Source organism: Salmo salar, chromosome ssa15, assembly GCF_905237065.1.
Source record: "Salmo salar chromosome ssa15, Ssal_v3.1, whole genome shotgun sequence".
NCBI lineage: Eukaryota > Metazoa > Chordata > Actinopteri > Salmoniformes > Salmonidae > Salmo > Salmo salar.
The window spans coordinates 35,318,131-35,337,544 of NC_059456.1; the positions used below are offsets into that span (position 1 = coordinate 35,318,131).

At 44.0% G+C, this 19,414-nt stretch overlaps 1 protein-coding gene across 3 annotated transcripts in view; it reads left to right on the top strand.

Moving 5' to 3' along the window:
* Positions 1-19,414, top strand: part of LOC106571317 (tyrosine-protein kinase Fyn) — a 71,823-nt gene that overhangs the window by 16,105 nt on the left and 36,304 nt on the right. For all 3 annotated transcript variants that reach the window (XM_014144246.2, XM_014144248.2, XM_045695647.1), the window contains exon 2: positions 70-137. The gene's annotated coding sequence lies outside the window, so the exon portion shown is untranslated. The remainder of the gene's footprint in view (positions 1-69; positions 138-19,414) is intronic.

Sequence of the window (19,414 nt, forward strand, 5' to 3'; positions counted from 1 at the left end):
CACACAGTTGATAGTCATGTTTTATTGAACACTATAAATGAATAATTAAATGCTTTTTTCTCCCCACAGGGCCTCTGTTTTCGCAGTACACAAAGCAATGTGGAGCAAATAAAGATCCTGATACACTGAAACCAGAGGTACGTACCTCAGCGCTGCCTGCCACAATAATTACAGCTCACACAGCAGACGGGCTCACACACACACACACACACACACACACACACACACACACACACACACACACACACACACACACACACACACACACACACACACACACCAGCTGGCCACCGCTGGTCTGGAGTTTGTGCTACAGGCACTCCTGCTGTCCACAGCTACACTGTCTGTCTTTCTACCTCTACAAGTAGGATGATACTCATAGCAAATGTGTGTGTTTATTGTTTCTCCTGTACAGTAGGTGTCTCCCAGCTAGGCAGCAGGGCCCTAGTGCCCCTACACTAGCTCAAATCTCAGGTGACCAAGTCAGGACGAGAATATTCAGTAGCGTCCCAATTGTGTCAATCTCTCACTGTCTGGGCTGTGTAGGGTGAAAAAGGCATAGGATGTTTTGGCTTAATGGGATCTCTCTCTCTCTGTCGCTCGCTCGCTCTCTCTCTCTCTCTTCTCTCGCTCTCCCTCCCACAGTCCTCTATCGCTTTCTCTCTGTCCCTCTCTCTCTCTCTTTCTCCATGCTGCAAGCTAAAGCTCTGTGCAGGTCAGCCCAGAAAATCACCCTACCAGTAGGGTGATTCTTACTGTTTATACAGTTGAAGTCGGAAGTTTACATGCACTTAGGTTGGAATCATTAAAACTCGTTTTTCAACCACTCCACAAATGTCTTTTTAACAAACTATAGTTTTGGCAAGTCGGTTAGGACATCTACTTTCTGCATGACATTAGGAGATTGAAATTATTTCACTTATAATTCATGTATCACAATTCCAGTGGGTCAGAAGTTTACATACACTAAGTTGACTGTGCCTTTAAACAGCTTGGAAAATTCCAGAAAATTATGTCATGGCTTTAGAAGCTTCTGATAGGCTAATTGACATCATTTGAGTCAATTGGAGGTGTACCTGTGGATGTATTTCAAGGCCTACCTTTCAACTCAGTGCCTCTTTGCTTGACATCATGGGAAAATCAAAGGAAATCAGCCAAGACCTCAGAAACAAATGGTAGACCTCCAGAAGTCTGGTTCGTCCTTGGGAGCAATTTCCAAACGCCTGAAGGTACCACGTTCATCTGTACAAACAATAGTATGCAAGTATAAACACCATGGGACCACGCAGGCGTCATACCGCTCAGGAAGGAGACGTGTTCTGTCTCCTGGAGATGAACATACTTTGGTGCAAAACGTGCAAATCAATCCCAAAATAACAGCAAAGGACCTTGTGAAGATGCTGGAGGAAACAGGTACAAAAGTATCTATATCCACAGTAAAATGAGTCCTATATCGACATAACCTGAAAGACCGCTCAGCAAGGAAGAAGCCATTGCTCCAAAACCGCAATAAAAAAGCCAGACTATGGTTTGCAACTGCACATGGGGACAAAGATCATACTTTTTGGAGAAATGTCCTCTGTTCTGTTGAAACAAAAATAGAACTGTTTGGCCATAACTGTTTGGCCATTGGCCATGTTGTGGGGGTGCTTTGCTGCAGGAGGGACTGGTGCACTTCACAAAATAGATGGCATCATGAGGGAGGAAAATTATGTGGATATATTAAAGCAATATCTCAAGACATCAGTCAGGAAGTTAAAGCTTGGTCACAAATGGGTCTTCCAAATGGACAATGACCCCAATCATACTTCAAAAGTTGTGGCAAAATGGCTTAAGGACAACAAAGTCAAGGTATTGGAGTGGCCATCACAAAGCCCTGGCCTCAATTCTGTGCGAGCAAGGAGGCCTACAAACCTGACACAGTTACACCAGCTCTGTCAGGAGGAATGGGCTAAAATTCACCCAACTTATTGTGGGAAGCTTGTGGAAGGCTACCTGAAACGTTTGACCCAAGTTAAACTATTTAAAGGCAATGCTACCAAATACAAATTGAGTGTATGTAATCTTCTGACCCACTGGGAATGTGCTGAAAGAAATAAAAGCTGAAATAAATCATTCTCTCTACTATTATTCATTTCACATTCTTAAAATAAAGTGGTGATCCTAACTGACCTAAGACAGGGAATTTTTACTAGGATTAAATGTCAGGAATTGTGAAAAACTGAGTTTAAATGTATTTGGCTAAGGTGTATTTAAACTTCCGACTTCAACTGTACATGCAACTGTTCTGAGCAGTTATCCATCCAGCTTTCTCACTATCTTTCTGTTTCTTCTTCACTAGTGACATGTTTTCTATTTTATCATAATCCTTGTCTTTGCATGCTGGGCGGTTCCTGTCACGGAGGACCAGACAGTGACTTCGATGCTAAATTACTTATCAACATCCAACAGCACTCTGTTCTCTCCTCCTGAGGCAAGTCTATGGATGCATCCCAATTGGTATCCTATAGTATTCACTACTTTTGATAGTGCACTAAATAGTGACTGCAATGAAGTGGCTTTCTTCTGCTTTGCAGTGAGCTCACTTGTTTTGTGAAAATCAACATAGAGCAATCAGCATAGCGCTCAAGCCATGCTTTGGCCCTGTCAAAAGACCTGCACTCTGCAGTTTCTTCTTCCTGTGTGAAGACTGTGGAGCACAGCATAGGCAAGCAGGCAGAGAAAGGGGATGGATTGTGGTAGGAACCCCGCCGGCCAGTCCGAAGCAACAATACAACAAGCTATAAATAGAAAGGAAGCTTTTTTGGGGGCAACCGGTTTCCACTTACCAGAGTGGAAACCAGTTGGTGCACAACGTTTTCTTCTTCCAAGAACCAGCTTGAAGCTTCTATCGAGCCAGCTGAGTATTCAACAGGCTTAGCAGTTGCATACATTATGCAGGCAGATGCACAGCTGTATGCCTCTGTTCTGTTACATACTGTATGTATGCTGTCTCTCATACATATACAGTAATCCCATGATCTGGTTGAGCCATGGCAGATGGTTTGTAATGAAGTTGATGAAGCAGAGAGAGTTGTGGATGTGACTGTAACGCTTGTGGTCTGAGTTGAGATTGTGGAGAGAAACAAGGCAACATGGCGGGCCAACCCTGTGACTCAGGCTCTGGAGAGTGTCTACGTCCCAAATAGCACCTTATCCCCTACATAGTGGTCAAAAGGAGTGCACTATGTAGGGAATAGGGTGCCATTTGGGAAACAGATGGTGTGTATGAAGTAGTGGTGCCTGTCTGCCTGGTGAGTCATGACATGCTGGAGTCATCAGGAGCTCTGCAGTGGTGACATCATGGCTGTTGTGGCTGAACATAGAGAGGTACAAAGTCACCCTCACTGGCACACTGTCAGTGGAACTATAGACAGTGGGAGTTTATGGTGGGTGTCGTGTGTGTATGTGATGGTTAGTGAGAGCTGAAAATGAATCAGTCATTCCAGTGAGGTTGTTCCATGTGAAGACCTCCCATCTTTCCCCCCCCCATTTTCTTTCCTTGTGTCTTTTTCATGGTCTAATTTTTATTTCTTTTGTCGAATCTAACTGAACACTGTTCTTCAGTATGCTTGGTTTTTCATAATTGCATCACTGTCTTTAGGCCCTTAACGATGAGTATGAATTATCTGTTTTAATTAGCTACTTTCTTACACCCCTTTATTTCACCCTCAATGAATAGCTGTGGTATGGGCTTGGAACAATGTTTCTGAATTGTCCGAGTAACCCTCAAACAGTTGTTGTTTCACTGTGGTTGACTGTAAATCAGATTAGCCTGAGACACAGCAGGCTGGGCTGTGGTGGTAACTGCTAACCTATTTTAGCTGCGCTCCATTATGTTGGCACATCTGTTGACATTTTACCTCCACATTTTACATTTTTAACCTTTATTTAACCTTTATTTAACTAGACAAGTCAGTTAAGAACAAATTATTATTTACAATGACGTCGGTGTGCTGACGTTTAAAGCTCATCTCCTTCTAGTTGCATCGCTATCGCTCTGTCGAGGTGCAGCGGTGTTAAAGAAACATGAGACATCACTCTCTGTCTCTCTCGCTCTTTCTCTCTCTCTCTCTCTCTCTGCGGATGAAAGAGAAGAAAGAGGGAGAAGGAGAGGAGTTTAGCAGAGGCAGCTTAATGATCTCAGACTCATTCAACCTCTCCTTACTTTTCCTCAGTCTATCCATCTTATTTGGTGGAGGCAGGTCTGCTGGAGGAGCACACACACACACACACACACACACACACATGCATACATGCACACGCATACACACACACGCATACACACAAACACGCACACATGTGCAGGGCATGTGTGTTTGGCTCCAAGGGAACTTGGTTATTTATGCTGTGTGTCTCTGTTTTCTCTGGATTTGTCTGTTTGTTTGTTTGAAGTTAACATGGTTTAGAGTTTAGGAACTGTCTCTGTAGCTGCTGTTGCTGCACTTAGATGCTGACTATGATGGGGGAGTGCTCTGCTCTGCTGCAGGATGTGTGGGGCTGGGGCAGGAGCAGCCCCCTCATCTTTGTGTGGGTGGGTGTTGATTGTGTGTGTGTGTGTGTGTCCTGTCTGTGTCTGTCTGTCTGTCTGTCTGTCTGTCTGTCTGTCTGTCTGTCTGTCTGTCTCTGTCAGGGATTTCTGGAAAAAAATGTAAGCTAATAAATAAAACTGTTGCCGGACAAAATTACCCCAAAAATAAAATCCCATTGCCAAATAATGCTTTTTATTCATTAATGGAAATACCAGTCGAAGGAAATAAACTCATTTTAAAGGGTTTAAACACTGTTTCCCATGCTTGTTCAATGAACCATGAACAAACAATTAATGAACATGCAGCTGTGGAATTGTTGTTAAGACACTAACATCTTACAGACGGTAGGCAATTAAGGTCACAGTTATGAAAACTTAGGACACTAAAGAGGCCTTTCTACTGACTCTGAAAAACACCAAAAGAAAGATGCCCAGGGTCCCTGCTCATCTGCGTGAATGTACCTTAGGCATGCTGCAAGGAGGCATGAGGACTGCAGATGTGGCCAGGGCAATAAATTGCAATGTCCGTTCTGTGAGACGCCTAAGACAGCGCTACAGGGAGACAGGACAGACAGTTGATCGCCCTCGCAGTGGCAGACCACGTGTAACAAAATCTGCACAGGATCGGTACATCCGAACATCACGCCTGTGGGACAGGTACAGGATGACAACAACAACTGCCCGAGTTACACCAGGATTGCACAAGGCTGGACTGAGGACTAGTAGGCCTGTTGTAAGGCAGGTCCTCACCAGACATCACCGGCAACAACATTGTCTATGGGCACAAACCCACCGTCGCTGGACCAGACAGGACTGGCAAAAAAGTGCTCTTCACTGACGAGTCGCAGTTTTGTCTCACCAGGGGTGTTGGTCGGATTCGCGTTTGTTGCCAAAGGAATGAACGTTGCACTGAGGCCTGTACTCTGGAGCGGGATTGATTTGGAGGTGGAGGGTCCGTCATGGTCTGGGGCGATGTGCCACAGCATCATCGGACTGAGCTTGTTGTCACTGCAGGCAATCTCAACGCTGTGCATTACAGGGAAGACATCCTCCTCCCCCATGTGGTACCCTTCCTGCAGGCTCATCCTGACATGACCCTCCAGCATGGCAATGCCACCAGCCATACTGCTTGTTCTGTGCGTGATTTCCTGCAAGACAGGAATGTCAGTGTTCTGCCATGGCCAGCGAAGAGCCCGGATCTCAATCCCATTGAGCACGTCTGGGACCTGTTGGATGAGGGGTGAGGGCTAGGGCCATTCCACCCAGAAATGTCCGGGAACTTGCAGGTGCCTTGGTGGAAGAGTGGGGTAACATCTCACAGCAAGAACTGGCAAATCTGGTGCAGTCCATGAGGAGGAGATGCACTGCAGTACTTAATGCAGCTGGTGGCCACACCAGATACTGACTGTAACTTTGATTTTGACCCCGCCTTTGTTCAGGGACACATTATTCCATTTCTGTTAGTCACATGTCTGTGGAACTTGTTCAGTTTATGTCTCAGTTGTTGAATCTTGTTATGTTCATACAAATATTTACAATACTTACATGTTAAGTTTGCTGAAAATAAACGCAGTTGCCAGTGAGAGGACGTTTCTTTTTTTGCTGAGTTTACATTTGACCGTCATGCTATAGGTTAATTTGCATAATTTAGTGGAATTAAATTGGCCTGTGTGTGTTTTTGTTAGTCATCATGTATCTGATTTATCCAACACAACTATCACACGTGCACAGCATAAAGAGACTATTTTGAGCAGGATTTCTCCTGCAGCTCCTCAGCTGGTTGTTTTGGTGCATGATTAAAAATGGCTACTATTTTTATTTTCTCAACTGGTAATTGAAGCGCGCTTCCCATTCACCATTCAAGTACAGGCAATAGGCTATCAGCGCATCACCCACCACTTTGTGAGCTGGAGACAGTAAGCATTTTGAAAACATACTTTGTTGTTGGAAACCTGCATGCTTTATTACATATTATAAGGCATGTCTTACCTTGCTTCAAAGCAGCCAAATCATATGTGCATTTTCGTGGAACAGTTTCATTTCAATAATAAAGTTTTTGTTTCTCAAAATTATTATCATGTGGTTAATCATAAAAATCTAAAAGTTAAAAGTCAACTAATGCGAGAACACCAGCCTCTGCGATATGGACACATTGATACACCGTGATCCATTGGCGGCTAAAGAAATGAGCGGATGGAACTCATAGCCTATAAACCAATGCAGCAGTACACTCTTAGAAAAAAAGTGCTATCCAGAACCTAAAAGGGTCCTTCGGCTGTCCCCACAGGAGAACCCTTTGAAGAACCATTTTTGGTTCCAGGTAGAACCCTTTTGAGTTCCATATGAAATCCTTTACACAGAGGGTTCTACATGGAACCCAAAATAAATTGTTGGAAAGATTTTTCAAATAGCATACTGTGAGGAACTTTAGTTTTTATATACAATAATTAGGCCAGGTACTCTATACGTACTCAGCTGAGCGCGCTCCCTCAACATTATCAGCACAGAGAAACCAGACACATGCTCATTGCCCACATGGAGCACTCCACACAAAAGTAATTGAAAAAAATGACAAATCTCATAAATTATGGTTCAACCAAAACTTGTTTCTCACAAGTGTAGCAGGTTGGGAACTCTGCAAACAACGTTTCCACTCTGAGAATGGTAAATGACTGTAATTAATACATGCATTAACATAAATTAATGTAACGAAATGACGCGGATTAACGCTACATTTACTACAGGTGGCATATGTAATGGGGATTTTTTTTTTTTTTATCTAGATCAAAGGGCATACAATTCACATAATGAAACAAAGACACCTGAGCCATTCTGGAGAGAGACTTGCCTATATCTTCGCCACACACCCCTCCTGTCAAGGCTCAGGAGAAGACCCAGATGCAGACAGTTCCGAAGTAACAAAAACAAGGGGGCAGGCTAACGACAAGTCAAGGGCAGGCAGAGGTCAGTAGTCCAGAGCAGAGTTCGAAAGGTACAGAACGGCAGGCACGCTCTGAGTCAGGGCAGGCAGAGGTCAGTAATCCAGCCTTCCCTGTAGCTCAGTTGGTAGAGCATGGTGTTTGCAACGCCAGGGTTGTGGGTTCGATTCCCACGGGGGGGCAGCAAAAAAAATGTATGAAATTGTATGAAATGTATGCATTCACTACTGTAAGTCGCTCTGGATAAGAGCGTCTGCTAAATGACTAAAATGTAAAAATGTAAATGATGTGACAAGGTACAGAACGGCAGGCAGGCTCAGGGTCAGAATGGTCAAAAACCAGGAAAGCTAGAAAACAGGAACTAGAGACAGACAGGAGCACGGGAAAAAACACTGGTAGACTTGACGAAACAAATGAACTGGCAACAGAGAACACAGGTATAAATACACTGGGGATAATGAGAAGATGGGCGACACCTGGGGGGGTGGAGACAAGTACAAAGACAGGTGAAACCTCCCTTTATTCTTGTCTCAACATTTTCAATTATACTCGAGACACGTTATCTTCATACATATTATAGATGCTTTTCACTGACATCCGCAGCTCAATAATCAGCTAGGCCTATTGCCACGTGCGCTGCCTAAATTGCGGGTTTCCCAAATAGTCATAGGCATATGACCTTGCGATTTTAAACAATCCACAGCTATTTTTTAATGTAGCTAATGGTTCTCGATTCCTCTGTGGCTAAGTCAAGTATTACAATTTATTTTATTGATTTATGTAAACACAGGAGTAATTATGTAATTTTGGCAAGTGTATTTTTAGTTATTTCCCTATAGGACTCACCGCTACGCGTTTTCTCTCCTGTTCTATTGGTTTTCATATACATTTTATTTCGTTGTCCAGAAGCAAAAGGCACAGTCCTAGTCATTTTAGCAACCTATCCTAGTTGTTGCATCTTTACATTCCCCCTCTTTCTAAATTTCTAACAGGGAACCGCTATCAGGTGCACTGTTTACAACGGTGTTATCCCAGGTGCACTGTTTACAACGGTGTTGTCCCAGGTGCACTGTTTACAACGGTGTTATCCCAGGTGCACTGTTTACAACGGTGTTATCCCAGGTGCACTGTTTACAACGGTGTTATCCCACGTGCACTGTTTACAACGGTGTTATCCTAGGTGCACTGTTTACAACGGTGTTATCCCAGGTGCACTGTTTACAACGGTGTTATCCCAGGTGCACTGTTTACAACGGTGTTATCCCAGGTGCACTGTTTGCAACAGTGTTATCCCAGGTGCACTGTTTACAATGGTGTTATCCCAGGTGCACTGTTTACAATGGTGTTATCCCAGGTGCACTGTTTACAACGGTGTTATCCCAGGTGCACTGTTTACAACGGTGTTATCCCAGGTGCACTGTTTACAATGGTGTTATCCCAGGTGCACTGTTTACAACGGTGTTATCCCAGGTGCACTGTTTACAACGGTGTTATCCCAGGTGCATTGTTTACAACGGTGTTATCCCAGGTGCACTGTTTACAGCGGTGTTATCCCAGGTGCACTGTTTGCAACAGTGTTATCCCAGGTGCACTGTTTACAACGGTGTTATCCCAGGTGCACTGTTCAGAATGGTGTTTTCCCGCAAATTGCACTTTGGTAAATGTTAACCCTCAATGGCAGTTAGAAACGCCAAGGTTAGCTTTTTCAAACAGAAATTCGCTTCGTGCAACTCCAACTCTAAAAAGTTCTGGGACATTGTAAAGTCCATGGAGAATAAGAACACCTCCTCCCAACTGCCCACTGCACTGAGGATAGGAAACTCTGTCACCACCGATAAGCCCACTATAATTGAGAATTTCAATAAGCATTTTTCTACGGCTGGCCATGCTTTCCACCTAACTACCCCTACTGCATTCAACAGCACTGCACCCCCCACAGCTATTCGCCCAAGCCTCCCCCATTTCTCCTTCTCCCAAATCCATTCAGCTGATGTTCTGAAAGAGCTGCAAAATCTGGACCCCTACAAATCAGCTGGGCTTGACAATCTGGACCCTTTCTTTCTAAAATTATCTGCCGAAATTATTGCAACCCCTATTACTAGCCTGTTCAACCTCTCTTTCGTGTCGTCTGAGATTCCCATAGATTGGAAAGCAGCTGCTGTCATCCCCCTCTTCAAAGGAGGTGACACTCTTGACCCAAATTGCTACAGACCTATATCCATCCTACCCTGCCTTTCTAAGGTCTTCGAAAGCCAAGTCAACAAACAGATTACCGACCATTTCGAATCACAAGTAAAACTAAATGCATGCTCTTCAACCGATCGCTGCCTGCACCTGCCCGCCTGTCCAGCATCACTTCTCTGGACGGTTCTAACTTAGAATTTGTGGACAACTACAAATACCTAGGTGTCTGGTTAGACTGTAAACTCTCCTTCCAGACTCACATCAATCATCTCCAATCCAAAGTGAAATCTCGAATTGGCTTCCTATTTCGCAACAAAGCATCCTTCACTCATGCTGCCAAACATACCCTCGTAAAACTGACCATCCTACCAATCCTCGACTTCGGCGATGTCATTTACAAAATAGCTTCCAATACCCTACTCAACAAGCTGGATGCAGTCTATCACAGTGCCATCCGTTTTGTCACCAAAGCCCCATATACTACCCACCACTGCGACCTGTACGCTCTCGTTGGCTGGCCTTCGCTTCATAATCGTCGCCAAACACATTGGCTCCAGGTCATCTACAAGACCCTGCTAGGTAAAGTCCCCCCTTATCTCCGCTCACTGGTCACCATAGCAGCACCCACCTGTAGCACGCGCTCCAGCAGGTATATCTCTCTGGTCACCCCTAAAGCCAACTCCTCCTTTGGTCGTCTCTCCTTCCAGTTCTCTGCTGCCAATGACTGGAACGAACTACAAAAATCTCTGAAACTGGAAACACTTATCTCCCTCACTAGCTTTAAGCACCAGCTGTCAGAGCAGCTCACAGATCACTGCACCTGTACATAGCCCATCTATAATTTAGCCCAAACTACTACCTCTTCCCCTACTGTATTTATTTATTTTATTTATTTTGCTCCTTTGCACCATATTATTTATATTTTATCTCTGAACTTTCTTCAAACTACAAATCTACCATTCCACTGTTTTCTTGCTATACTTTATTTACTTTGCCACCATGGCATTTTTTTTTTTGCCTTTACCTCCCTTATCTCACATCATTTGCTCACATTGTAAATAGTCTTGTTTTTTTTTCTACTGCATCATTGATTGTATGTTGTTTTACTCCATGTGTAACTCTGTGTTTTTGTATGTTGTCGAACTGCTTTGCTTTATCTTGGCCAGGTCGCAATTGTAAATGAGAACTTGTTCTCAACTTGCCTACCTGGTTAAATAAAGGTGAAATAAATAAAAAAAATAAAAAAATGATTGTGTGACCTCTGACTGATGGGGACACGTCACACTCTGGGTTGTTAGTTTATATGTATGAGAGGGAGGGCTGTAGGCTTCAGGCGGCCATATTGCCTTACTGAACCCAATGTGCTCATTACAAGTGGAGTTGAGCTGACCTGAGCGTCACTCTGCGCAGATTTTATTGGCCAAAATGAAAAGGCATTGACGCAGGAATCAGAGACCCCAGGGACAATGATCGCTGCCTTTTCTTCATTGTTAAGGTTAGACTTAATGCTCCCCCTGTTGAGAGGTGTGACAGGTATGTTGTGAGAGGATCTGAGAAAGCCTTAAAGTGGCACTGCAGTCTCCTTTTCACCCAATGTAACTCCTTTTAACCTTACTTAAAGCTGTAATCCTTAATGGTGAAACGGCCACGTCCGTTTGCGATATTACAACAAAGAAGTTACTGCAAACAGCGACCACAGTTTTTTCCCCTCGGGCATCATTGCACGCGCGATAGAAGAGCAATGTTTGTTCTCTATTGCGCCTCTATTGTTCCTCAAGCAAGGGGGAGGCTGATGACATCACCGATTCCCATCACACCAACTCTTTGAAGTTCGCAGTTGTGTCTAAAAAAAAAATACTATTTTGCTCAAAAATATTTTTTACCTTTTAGTGTGTGTACTTTACTGTATTTATACTTGGGATATCGCTTTTCAACAGTGAAAGTAAAATCGCTGGAGGACGTCTGGACCAGGCCAACTAAAGGCTTCACACATAGATGGGCATATTATGGACTTGGGTGGACGGTGACAATGGTCTGTTTCACTTGACCATGATGCGTCGGACACTCCTTTATGGAACATCTGTCGCTGGGATGCAAATTTGCCAAATTCTACCCAGTCAAGATGGCCGCTGACACCAAGATCCTTTAATTCCCTCTGTATCAGGGGTTGAGACCCATTTAGAATGCTTTTGCTAGTGAACTGAAATTCAACTCAAGAGTCTGATTCGATAAAAGAAAAAGGTTTTGCAAAACATCAGACCAAATCTCTGATATTAATGTTGCTTAAGGATGATTCACGTAGCTAGCCATACACTTGATCTACAGTACCACCTTCTTTCTCTGCAGGGCAGAGGGGGAAATTTGGAAACAATCTAGTGATTGTTGTGGACAGGCTGGTCAGTCCCATTAAACAGTGCCCAGACCTAGCATGGTGTAGTGCTAGAGTAGGAGGGGCTCTTTGATGTTCTGTTTGCTTCCTCTGCTCCAGGCGGACCCCATGCTGTCCATAAGCTTACATAAGCACCACTCCACTTGTTGGAGGTTTGGTTTGTTGACAATGGCGATGTCCTTTTAATTATAATGGAGGGAGACAACTGTTGAGCTCTGGACATATGGCCGCTCTGTGGCCAATATCTTTTAGCGACTAGCCACAGGCGTATAATGAACAGTCCCAGTGGGTTCACTAGCCTACTACTCACTGTTATGCTGCTGCTGCACCAGTGTTGTGTCAGGTCGAAGTGGAGTGGCCCATCTGAACTCTAAACTGATTGAGGGCATTAATAGAGACAGGTGTTTCAGTGGGAGAGGAGGGAATAGGCATGTGTACTGTACCATAAAGGGGGAACCCAAATCACTGACCTATTCAGGACACACATGTAAATGTCATTAACCAGATGAATGAGATCTGACTGAGGTTGACCCATCATCTAGTGATTGAGGAAACATGAAAAGAGGAACCTGTGGTTACAGGCTGAGCAGCGAGACTTCATCAGGGAGTTCATATCCAGTTCCTTATCCTTATTCATCATAGAGTTTCTTTATTACCCAATGTTGGCACCGGGAATGACTCCTTTTATACACAAGAGAAAGACATGCATATGCTTGCGTCACAAATGCCATCCTGTTTCTTGTAATACGGCCTATATAGTGCACTACTTTTGACCAGGTTCCATAGGGCTCTGGTCAAAATGATTGCACTATTAAGGTAATAGGGTGCTATTTGGGACGCAAACCTATAAGAATGGCTATTTGGGTGAGTGGCGGCAATAGGCTTCCATATAAACGTGCTGGCAGAGCTTGTGTGGCTAAGTGGGTGCAGTGTTGGCACAGAGTGGGCATGGTGTTGGCCACGTGGCAGTGCTTCAGCCTGGGCCGGGATAGTAGGTCTATGAGGTTGGGTTTTAACTCTGCGTGCCGTTCTGATTAGTACTGAGGCTCCCACAGTTGGCCGATCTGGACGGGGAAAGGAAATTAAGAGCACTTTTTCTTCTTTTAAATGCACCCCACCCCTTGCTGTCATGAATTTAAGGCTGAAACCTCTCATGTACAATACATCTGTGACAGTAATTTACCAGCTGACATCTAAGCTTTAATTTCGTTTCTGCTATGAAATCATACTCATTTCGTTAGTTCTCCATTACATGGAATTTCATAAGCTCTTAGTCTCAGTGCTCTCAGTCTCAGCACTCTCTGTTTGTAGTCACACAGGAAGTTGTCAACACAGCGGTACTGCAACATAAGCAAAAATACTACTGTACTGCACTGTGGTACTGCATCTCTTTGAGGTATTCATACATTATCTGTTGATTGATCCTAATGGAAACCACCCGCTGAGCAATGCCAAAAGCCTTGAGAAATGTGAGGCGAAAGATCCTTTGAGCCAAATCAGATCAGACCATTGTGAATAACATACTTATCTCTAGTGACTACTGCATGCTCAGGTGCAAAAGAGAACAAGTGGAGCATTGGCTGTGGGTTGGCAAAATATCTTAATGTACCATCTTTCTCAGGGTGTTAACAGAGTGTTGGTCAGAAATGAAAATGAATGTGGGAACATTCAGAGCAATCCTATTAGAGTAACCGTGTTCCATATAGACCGGGTTAACCAATTGCCGTTGCTGGTTCAGTGGACACTGCCTACCACACCAACTGATGATAGAACAGGCTTCTCCAGTCAACAGAACAGTAATGACGAGGACAGTTCCTGTTCAGTTCTGCACCAGTTCACACCATTGATCATGTATACACTTAGTGTACAAATTAGAAACACCTTCCTAGGGCTGACCCCATTTAGTCAACTGGTCGATTGTTCGGTCGATAGGTTGTTGGTCGACCAAGATTCTTTTAATCGTGCAATCGCAAATATATATACAGTACCAGTCAAAAGTTTGGACACCTACTCATTCAAGGGTTTTTCTTTATTATTACTATTTTCTACATTGTAGAATAATAGTGAAGACATCAAAACTTTAGTAACCAAAATTGTTAAACAAATCAAAATATATTTTATATTTGAGATTCTTCAAAGTAGCCACCCTTTGCCTTGATGACAGCTTAAAACACTCTTGGCAATCTCTCAACCAGCTTCACCTGGAATGCTTTTCCAAAAGTCTTGAAGGAGTTCCCACATATGCTGAGCACTTGTTGGCTGCTTTTCCTTCACTCTGCTGTCCAACTCATTCCAAACCATCTCAATTGGGTTGAGGTTGAGTGATTGTGGAGGCCAAGTCATCTGATGCAGCACTCCATCACTCTCCTTCTTGGTCAAATAGCCCTTACACAGCCTGCAGTTGTGTTGGGTCATTGTCCTGTTGAAAAACAAATGATAGTCCCTCTAAGCGCAAACCAGATGAAATGGCGTATCGCTGCAGAATGTTGTGGTAGCCATGCTGGTTAAGTGTGCCTTGAATTCAAAATAAATCACTAACAGTTTCACCAGCAAACTCCCCCACAACATTACACCTCCTCCTCCATGCTTTACCGTGGGAAGTGGGAACCACACATGCGGAGATCATCCGTTCACCTACTCTGCGTCTCACAAAGACACGGCGGTTGGATCCAAAAATCTCAAATTTGGACTCATCAGACCAAAGGACAGATTTCCACCGATCTAATGTACATTGCTCATGTTTTTCTTGGCCCAAGCAAGTCTCTTCTTCTTATTGGTGTCCTTTAGTAGTGGTTTCTTTGCAGCAATTCGACCATGAAGGCCTGATTTTGTCCTATATTTATATTTATTTTTTATCCCAGCCCCCGTCCCCACAGGAGGCCTTTTGGTAGGCCGTCATTGTAAATAAACATTTGTTCTTAACTGACTTGCCTAGTTAAATAAATGTTAAATAAAAAAAATCTATACAAAAAGTCACGGTCTCCTCTGAACAGTTGATGTTGACATGTGTCTGTTACTTGAATTCTGTGAAGCATTTATTTGGGCTGCAGTTTCTGAGGCTGGTAACTCTAATGAACTTATCCTCCGCAGCAGAAGTAACTCTGCGTCTTCCTTTCATGTGGCGGTCCTCGTTTTTCCGAATGCACTTTGTCACATCCGTCGAATGCAGCAGGTGTAGACCTTACAGTGAAATGCTTACTTTCAAGCCCTTAACCAACAATGCAGTTTTAAGAAAAATAAGTGTTAAGTAAATATAGTTAAATAAAATAAAAATAACAAATAATTAAAGAGCAGCAGTATAATAACACTAATGAGGCTATATACAGGGGGTACTGGTACAGAGTCAATGTGCGGGGGCACAGGTGCAGCAATCATGTTGTAGCAGCGGCGTCTCTAATCCACTCTGAACATGGGCCTGTATTGTCTAGCTGGCTGCCAGTACAGGGGGTTCACTGTCTGTACCCAGGGATAACTAATGACTGGCGCAATGGGCCACCATGGTAACATGCACACTCCCTCTCACTCTCTATCTCTCTCTATCCTTGATTTCATTGGGATACGATCACATATCCCACTGTATTTATGCGTGGAAATACTTGGGAACAGATTTTCTCAATTACAATCACTTTGAGCTGATTTCCTGGTAATTTTTATGTCTCTCTCTCTCTCTCGCTCTCGCTCTCTCTACTCACTCACGCTCTCACTCTCTCTCTTTCTACTCACTATCTCACGCTCTCACTCTCTCTCTCTCTCTCTCTAACTCTGTCGAGGGCCAGCAGGCATCCTGAAGCCACCCAGTGTCCCTTGCGCACACACACACATACACGGCTCACACACTTATCCCTTTCTCTCAAGCCTAGTCATATGCTCCTGTATCATTTTCCCTCTATAGTTGACACTCCCCAGACCTGAAAGGCTCTCCTGGCCAGCAGCAAAATGGCTGATAGTACTCTGTGTGTCAAGGAATGTCAGTAACCTAGCAACGGGTCTGAAGTGAGTGACAGATCACTCTGTTGGTCTGTGATGGGCGGCTGTGCGTCAGGGATGGCTGGCTATTACAGTGCTCTGCTGCTGCTGGGTTGGAACTGGTGGTGGTGGAGGTGGTGGGGAGGTGGTGGTGTTGGAGCTGGAGCTGGTGATGGTTATGGTAAGACTTAATGCTGCTATAGCCAGGCTATATCTGGGCCATTCATTCATCCTGATATGAAGTATGCATGTGATGTAGCATGTCATAGACCATGGCTCCCCAATAGCCGGCACATGGGTGATCTCCCCCCCCCTCTTGTTGTTGGACATAAAAACCACCAGGAAATCAGCTCAAAGTGATTGTAATTGAGAAAATCTGTTTCCAAGTATTCCCACGCATAAATACAGTGGCATATGTGATCGTATCCCAATGAAATCAAGGTTTAAAATTATTCTGTTTTTGTTAAATATTATATCTGTTTGGGCTTCTTGCGGTCAATTTGCAGTGTACAAATTATTTATAACTATGTTCCGGCCCCCTGAACATCCGCTCAGGAAAATAATCTGTCCTCCTACATATGGAAGCAGTGAATGGAAGTAGTTAGTGCCTGTTTCCACTGTCTGACTGTGGGGACTCTATTCTCTAACCATAGCGTTAAGCTAAAACTCTGCACTCTCACCCACGCCTATAGTCAAAACGTTATTCTCGGCAGCAGAGTAATTGGAAACTTTACACTTGGAAGCCCACATGATGGTTAACCGCATCCTGCTCAAGCAAAGTTGTAAAGTTGTGATGCTGCTGTGAGATAGCCTTCACGCTGTTTGTGTTTCTGTGTTAACCACCAAGGTAGCTTGCTAGCTTATGGGGGGCAGAGTGTTGCACTTACCTTCAACAACATGTGCAGTAGTGATGGAAAGTTCAGCTCTTTTTTTTACTGACTCAGATCTTTTCGACTTGTTCAGTCAAAATAACAATACTTTCGACTCATTTCGTTCATTTCAGTCAGTTATGCCCAGAGCACGCAGGACCCGATACCAGCAAACGATAAACTGAAACGTTTTTTGCTAGACTGGATACAGCTTTTGTCAGAATTTTTTTTCGTAGCAGGTTAGGAGAACTTATGCAGCAGGTTAGGATAAATATGTTAAGGTTAGGAAAAGGGTTAAGGTTAGGGTAAGGTTTAGCTAAAATACAAATCAAGGGGCCTCCAGAGCTGGGCATAATAAAAGTAAATAAAACGAATAATCTTTTTCTTATATATACACTGAACAAAAATATAAATGCAACGTGTAAAGAGTTGGTCCAATGTTTTAGGTGCTGAAATAAAAGATCCCAGAAATGTTCCATATGTACAAAAAGCTTATTTCTCTCAAATGTTGTGCACACATTTGTTTACATCCCTGTTAGTGAGCATTTCTCCTTTGCCAAGATAATCCATCCACCTGGCAGGTGTGGCATATCAAGAACCTGATTAAACAGCATGATCATTACACAAGTGCTCCTTGTGCTGGGGATGATAAAAGGCCATTCTAAAATGTGCAATTTTGTCACACAACAATGCCACAGATGTGTCAAGTTTTGTGTGAGTGTGTAATTGGAATGCTGACTGCAGGAATGTCCACCAGAACTTTTGCCAGATAAGTGAATGTTCATTTCTCTACCATAAGTCGCCTCCAACATCGTTTAGAAAAACATTGTGGTACATCCAACCTGCCTCACAACCGCAGACCACGTGTAACCACGCCAGCCCAGGACCTCCACATCCAGCTTCTTCACCTGAGGGATTGTCTGAGACCAGCCACCCGGACAGCTGATGAAACTGTGGGTTTGCACAAGCAAAGAATTTCTGCACAAACTGTTAGAAACCGTCTCAGAAAAGTTAATCTGCGTGCTCATCGTCCTCACCAGGGTCTTGACCTGACTGCAGTTTGGCGTCGTAACCGACCTCATTGGGCAAATGCTCACCTTCGATGACCACTGGCACGCTGGAGAAGTGTCCTCTTCACAGATTAATCCCAGTTTCAACTGTACCGGGCAGATGGCAGTCAGCGTGTATGGCGTCGTGTGGGCGTGCGGTTTGCTGATGTCAACGTTGTGAACAGAGTGGCCTATGGTGGCGGAGGGGTTATGGTATGGGCAGGAATAAGCTACGGACAATTCATACGCCTCCATCACCTCATGTTTCAGCTACCTGGAAGCTGAAAATGTCCCAGTTCTTCCATGGCCTGCATACTGTACTCACCAGACATGTCACCCATTGAGCATGTTTGGGATGCTCTGGATTGACGTGTACGACAGTGTGTTCCAGATAACAGCCGTTTTACAGGCTCCTGACCAATTTTGTGATTTTTACACTGATCTTAACTTTTTTGTACATAATGTCTCCGCCATAATTTCCTATGACTGAAAACAGCTTCTGGACATCAGAACAGTAACCTCGTTTTGGATGACAGTTTCTACTTCATTGAGTCGGCAGCTCTGCATGTTCTGCTTAGTCCGGACCAGGCCCTAATTCTCCGGGACTCGATTCGAGAAAGCAACGGCACAAGAGAGGCAGACAAGCCGGCATCCTGACGAGAATACGTTGGCAAGCAAATTAACCGCCTCTACCCTCTGTTCTATTGGCGAACGTACAAACACTAGAGAACAAACTGGACGAGCTCTGTTCGAGACTATCTTATCAACGGGACCTGAAAAACGGCAATATTCTATGTTTCTCGTAGTTGTGGCTGTACAAGGACATGGATATTATACATCTTGCTGGGTTTTCCATGCATCGAAGGGGGTAGGAGTGTGTCTGTTTATTAAAAAAAGCTGGTGCGTGATCTCTACTGTTAAAGTAGTCTTTAGTTTTTGAATACCTCATGATGAGCTGCAGACCATACTATTTACCAAGTTTTCATCTATGTTTTTCGTAGCTGTCTATTTATCACCACAAATCAATGCTCTATACTCCACACACAGAAACACATACAACACTCTCCCTCACCCTCCCTTTGGCAAATCTGACCATAACTCTATCTTCTTTGATTCCTGCTTACAAGCAAAAACTCAAACTAGAAGTACCAGTGATGCGCTCAAGTGGTCCAATGAAGCGGATTCTAAGATACAGGACTGTTTCACTAGCACAGACTGGAATATGTTCCTGGTTAACATTTGGGAGTTTACCACATCAGTTACCGGCTTAATAAGTGCATTGACGATGTCATCCCCACACTGTACGTACATATCCCAACCAAAAGCCATGGATTACAGGCAACATCCGGCTCTGGCGCCAGCTCTGGCGCTCGTCGGTCGTGGCAGGGCTTGCAAACTATCATAGATTACAAAGTGAAACCCAGCCACGAGCTGCCCGGTGAGGCAAG